Source organism: Lethenteron reissneri, chromosome 69 (assembly GCF_015708825.2).
Source record: "Lethenteron reissneri isolate LAM-NWPU_2019-01 chromosome 69, ASM1570882v1, whole genome shotgun sequence".
Taxonomy (NCBI): Eukaryota; Metazoa; Chordata; class Hyperoartia; order Petromyzontiformes; family Petromyzontidae; genus Lethenteron; species Lethenteron reissneri.
The window spans coordinates 2,831,809-2,838,461 of record NC_083847.1 but is presented as its reverse complement, the minus strand read 5'-3'; the positions used below and the strand labels follow the sequence as shown (position 1 = coordinate 2,838,461).

The 6,653-nt window shown below is 46.9% G+C and overlaps 1 protein-coding gene across 2 annotated transcripts in view; it reads left to right on the top strand.

The window, feature by feature from the left end:
• The window catches only part of LOC133360786 (charged multivesicular body protein 1B1), a 406,386-nt gene that overhangs the window by 187,833 nt on the left and 211,900 nt on the right, over positions 1 to 6,653 (top strand). The gene's annotated exons all lie outside the window — the stretch shown is intronic.

Genomic DNA, 6,653 nt, shown 5'->3' with positions numbered 1-6,653 from the left:
GTGAGTTTTAAAAAGACAGGTCACCCACAGCAACCAATGGTTCGTGTGGTATTTTGAATCATAATTCGCAACCATTTCAGAATCTTCAGATATCAGGAGGCAGGGTGGTAACACTCGTGCGCCTACGACAAAAACGGGCCTCGGTTCGATCTCTGACTCAGATTCCTTTCTGTGTGGAGTTTGTATGTTCTCCCCCTGTTCTACACAGTGACAGTGAGTGGAGTGTGTATGATCTACCTCGATTCTACAGAATGACAGTGAATAAGTGGAGTTCGTATGATCACCGCCTGTTCTACAGAGTGAGCGTGATTGAGTGGAGTTTGTATGATCTCACCCTCTTTTATAGAGTGTGAGTGAGCGGAGTTCGTATGATCTTCCTTTATTCTACAGAGTGACAGTGAATAAGCGGAATTCGTATGATCTCCTTCTACTCTACAAAGTGAGAGAGTGAGTGGAGTTCGTATGATCACCACTTGTTCTACAGAGTGAGTGAGTGGAGTATGTATGATCTCTCTATTTTCAACAGTGTGAGTGGGTGGAGTTTATATGATCTCCCCCTGTTCTACAGAGTGAAAGTGAGTGAAGTTCGTATGATCTCCTTTTCCATAGAGTGAGAGTGAATAAGTGGAGTTGGTATGAGCTCTCCCTCTTCTATAGAGCTTGAGCGGAGTTTGTATGATCTCCCTCTTATCTACAGTCAGAGTAAGTGAGTGGAGTTAGTATGATATCCCCCTGTTCTACAGAGTGACAGTGAGGGGAATTTGTATGATCTCCCCCTGTTCTACGGAGTGAGTGTGAGTGAGCAGAGTTTGTATGATCTCGCTCTATTCTACAGTGAGAGTGAGTGAGTAGAGTTTGTATGATCTCTCTCTGTCAAGCTGAAGGCGCCAGAGAACGGTGGCAGCCCACCCCCCTCCTCTTCCTTCCCGGAGTTGTGCTTCTCCTGCATGCAGCCCCCTGGCCACAACGACTCCAGGAACTTACTGAAACTCGGAGGCTGCAGGAACGTGCCCCAGCAGAAGGGCGCCCCAGAGAAAGAGCTCTACACGTGCTGCGTCAAGGCGCTGAATTCCCGGGACCTGGCCTACCTACCAGACACAAATTGGAGAGATCATTTCTCTCCCCTCATTGTGGCCACCCCCCAGCGGAAACAAATGTACAGGTAGTCCTCTACTTACGATGGAGATGCGTTACGACGACCCCATCGTAAGTCGAAAATATCGTAAGTCGAAGATGACCTAGCCTACCCAGGAGGCAAAACAGAGCAATTTACAGTACCGTACTGTATTAACTATATACTGTATGTATTTATTAATGACAATACTGTATTGCACAGTAACATTTAAAGTTAAAAACAAGGTAAATTCTTAGCCTACCTATATGAACTCAATTTAATCGAAAGTTTTTTCAGGAAACAATCCTATCTGCTATAAAAACTTTTAACATGCATTGAACGTATCGTATCGTGGTAACCTAGAAATGAAATCGCTAAAGCTACGTATCATTCATGCTTTGAACGTATCGTAACATATCATATTGTATTGTACTCACCAAGATTCTGTCCGTCGTCTGCATGCTTGAACGATGTTAGGTTGTTGATGGCAATTTTGTCGTATCGCCATCGTAAGATCGAAATATCGTAACCCGGGGACTACCTGTACAAGTCTCTCGTAGCCAAACACTGCAGTGACCTCCGGTGGAAATTGGCACACTGGACATTGCCATCAGCCGTGTGGCTCAGCCGAATCTCCCCGGGGGTGCCAGACGTATGCGCTTTCTGCGGTGCCAGGGAAGATCTGCCCCAACAGTACTTACGCTGCCAGCGGCTCAACCCAATGTTACACCTTTTGGGAACCATTTTCAGGAGACTGGGGGTGCCCTTCTACAACATCTGATTCATATGTGGGGTACCTTACCTGGCTGACAAAGCGCAACGATCTCGCCAACTTCGTCTGTGCCAAGCGAAGATGGCAGTGGACAAGACGAGGAAAACTATGCTGCAAGGCGACACTGATGGCTGCTTTGTGGTGCCAGCATTCAGGGGCCTGCTCAAGGCATGGCTCCGCTAGAGCACGCATACCACTGAAATGCCAGTGACGCGCGAGTCTTCTCCGAACGCTGGAGGGCCGGACAAACCCTCTGCACCAATGTGAACGGCACCCTCCTTTTCACCTTCTAACGTGCTCGGTCGTCGAGCATGGCGTGCGCGACGACCACGTGCCGTTTTTGTGTTGTGCATGGCGCGTTCAGCGCCATGTGCCGCAGCTCGTGTTTTTTATTGTGTTAGGTTATTTGTTGTTTGTGACTTTTTTTCGTATTCAAATCGCCTCCCTGGCACAGCTATTGCACTGGAGGCGATGTAATGAGAGATCGCCATCTAATGGTCAACAAGGTGTCTAAGCCGAGCTATGTTGTGTAAATGTAAAAATGTGATTTAGTACCTATACACTATTTTGACCAGGTAAGGCCCACTTAGGTATTATAGCTCTGGCTATCACAAATGATTGCCTTGTCATGTCAAAAATTATCGTAGCAGCCAAATACGCCAAACGCGTTACGTTGATTCTAAATGTGGAGGGAAAAACCAGAGGAATCAAAGAAAAAGCCACGCGAGAGAGACGCAAACTCCAAATATACAACAGGCATCCTCATGGTGAGTCTATGGGTCTATGTGAATATATGGGTTTCTGTGTAATCAGTTTAGATTATTTTGCTGCTATTATAAGCCACTTCGTTGAGCTATCGTTTGTCGTCAGGTCGCTTCTGAAAAAATACCACATAGCTCAGTGTGTTTTACCTGGTAAATAAAGAATAGTTTGGTTTGGGCATGAGGAACAGGTTTTGTGATAAAGTCATACCTCGGTATACGACCGCTTTGGAATACGTCTAATTTGATATACGTCGTTATTGACGAGCAAAAAATGTCTTGGGATACGTCTTGCTTGGGATACGACGCGCTTGCTAGAACTTGTATGGGTCGGGATGAGTCACCGCGTACCTGCATATGCCCCGTGCTCGACTGAAACAAAGCGCCACTCCTGAGTCTGCCTGTACAGTAGATCTCATTCAGTGCACAACCCTTGCTATAACTCTCAAATCAAACTTCAATGGACAGGTTTTTAGTAAAACTCAACCCTGGTAAGCCTCAACCAGGTCCAAGTCAAGAAAAAAGACAGAAAAAGAAAGAGAAAAAAACCCCAGAATTTCAGCTTCCTGAAGTTTTAATGGAAGGGGTGGGGCTGGGTGGGGAGGGAAGGGTGGGGACGGGCTGGGTGAGGAGGGTGGGGAGGGGCTGGGTGGGGAGGGGCTTGGTGGGGAGGGTGGGGCAGGGTGGGGGAGGCTGGTCACCCCGTGGTGCCCTTATAAAACTCAACGTTTAACCTACTCACGCCGGCTTGTGCCCGCCCTCACAGTCGGGCATATTTGCGGAATACACCACGCCGCCGTTGACCCTGGCCATTGACCGAGCAACCCAACGTTCCTACCAGCTCCCTCCGCATGAATGTGTTTTAATTCGCGATTTAGTGCTGTTTTCGTTTATTTATTTATTACATGGGCGCTCGCCCATACCAACTCACACGCGTTCCGTGGGGGGGGGAAGGGGGATTTCTCTTTCGTCTGGACACTGCCCAAGGTAACACACACGGATTCACAGCTCCCTTCAAACATACATCTATATTATTTCTCTCATTTCTATTGTTGACTTTTTAAGAATACAGCGTACACATTAACCAATTTTTTTATGACAGTTAATATACACCATGTAACACGCGTTTTCCCCTGAGTACTAACTGTTATATTTAATTTCCTTAACACAACAAAGTCCAGCCAATGCGTCTTTTTGCCCACAAACTTTCCTGTTGTGAGCAGGACTTCATGTCAATAACTATTATCACTTTGTTCATATTTATTTCACGCTTTCGCTCGCCGCTAAATTTTAAAACAAGATGTTTGTTGACAGTACATATACACTATGTTACACGCTTTTTTCCCCAGCATACTGACTCTTCTATTTCATTTATTTAAGACAGCGAAGTGCCGCCATTGTGTCTTTTGCCTCACAAACTTCCCTCTTGTAAGCAGGACTTAATGTCACTAACTATTATCAGTTTGTTTACATTTATTTTTCACTCGCTCGCCGCTATCTTTTTAATCAAGATGTTTGATTACAGCAGATATACACTATGTAACGCGCTTTTTTCCCCTGCATACCAACTGCTCTATTTCATTTACTTAAAAAACAAAGTACAGGCATGGTGTCTTTTGCCTCACAAACTTTCCTCTTGTGAGCAGGACTTTACGGCCGCCGCGAATTTTTACACAAGATGTTTCATTTCAGCAGATACACACTAAGACTTTTCTTTCCCCTGCATACCTACTGCTCCATTTCATTCCCTTACACAACAAAGTACAGCCATTCGCTGTATGTGTGTCCGTCCATGTGTTTGTGTGTCGGTAGTCTAGCAGTAACCCGCCACCCCAGTTCCATTCCCCCTCAAGCCCAACACCAATGACGATTCTCTGAAATGGTCGTGAGCCTCCCCTAGGTCGCCTCAGCTTCAAATGATAACCTCCTGTATGTTGTTGATGACTATGCCAACATTTAGAGTGAGCGCCTTCTTTACATTGAACTGAATCAAAAACGCCTGTGTAAAACAGTATGCTCATCTCAGGGACACTACCAATGCTGACGGAGATGCAAACGCTCAGCATGTGGGGAGATTAGTTATTTTGCCTTCATCCTTCACAGGTGGACCAAGATACATGCATGAGAAGACTCAGGATGCGATGACGTACATCAGGCAATATGGCAGGCCCCATCTCCCTATCACCTTCACTTGCAATCCTAAATTGAAGGAGATCCAGGTTGAGCTTTATCCAAACCAAGAGCCAACAGACAGACATGACATCATTGCAAGGGTCTTTGAACTCAAAGTTGATAAACTCATGAGGCTTATTACGACTAAAGAAGACTGCATCTTTGCAAAGACCAGGTGTAACTTGCACACCATTGGGTGGCAAAAAACGTGGTCTTCCTCATGCTCACATTTTGCTATGGATGAGGGAAAAAATGTATGCAAGTGACATTGACACATTTATCAGTGCTGAGCTACCTGACCCCCATCAAGACTCTGCCCTATTTGATGTGGTCTGCAAGCAAATGGTCCATGTGGAGAGTTCAATCCAAATTCGCCACGTATGCAAGACCACAAGTGAACCAAGAAGTAGCCACGAAACTTATTAAAAGACACTCAGTCACGGCATGATGGCTATCCTCTATATCGTCGCACAAATACTGAGGATGGTGGATTTGAAACAACGCTCAGTACTGGAACTAACTCTGAAATGAAGGTTGACAACCAGTGGATCGTTCCCTACTGCCCTCTTCTGTGCAAGATCTTCGAGGCCCACATTAATGTGGAATTCTCCAATTCTGTGAAAGCCATCAAATATGTGTGCAAATACATCAACAAAGGCTCTTGCATGACTGTCTTTGCCTTACAAAAAGAGGGGCAAAGTGTGGATGAGGTTAAACTTTTTGTCCAAGGAAGATTCATTAGCAGCAATGAGGCCATTTGGACAATTCTTGGCTTCCCCATCCATGACTGTTCCCCCACAGTGGTCCATTTGGCAATTCACCTCTAAAATGCTCACCGCATCTACGTCACCGAAGGAAATGCCCAACAACAGGCCCTGGCTCTTTGTTTTGTGCCCAACTGACCCATTTGCTGCCAACCTGCTCTACCATGAAGTTTCCTCCGACCATACATGGACTGCTCTTAAATACAAGTTGAGGGGGAGGAGAGGGGGGGGAGCTTATCAGAATGTGGTAGCCAATGAATGGAACGTATCGGGAGGGGGGGGGGGCTAAAAGACCGTGATGATAGGTACAAACTTAGTATTCATTGGAAAGATGTTATTAACCATGCAAAAAAGATTTAACTACACATTTTGGACCATCTTATCTGACAAGCACTATTTTACTTTACCGAGTGTTAACATCCCCAGCGTTTAACAGTACTCTCTTTATTGTCAGCCAACACTGGTATAAATGTAGTGTATGAACTTGGCGGGAGACGACTTCACGGGTTGCACACTCTTTATTAACACCAACTTATATTACACGGGTGGCTAACTGCAGCCTAACCCACGGGGTTCCCCTGGCTACAACCTCACAGGCTCTTACGCCCCGTAGCTTCTCGGAACCCACCCGGCTAGGGTGTCTGTCTCGACTCTGGGTCCCACAGCCTCGTCCCACATGGACGTCAGACCACGGGTCCCACAGTCTCGCATCCGAGCCACACAGGGTCCCGGCCCTTACAAGGACAGCGGGACTAGGGGTCTTAGGGCCCTACCTCTTCAACTCCGTCTTCGATCTTCAACTGGTTATCAACTCTCCGAGTGCTCCCGCGCGTCCCCCTTTATAGTCCTCCATGCGGACGTCGCTGAGAGCACCCACCCCAGTTGACCAATCACTGCGCGCTGCCCACGATCCTATTTCCCACATTGTGTCAGCGCGCACAACCACGCACCCCGCGCCGCCCCGTGATCCATCACTGTCGGCGCGCGTCAACACCACCACTCTTGATGTAGCCACGCCCGGCGCGCTCACACACACGCCGCCCCTTTGTCAGCGCGTACCGCCACTACAT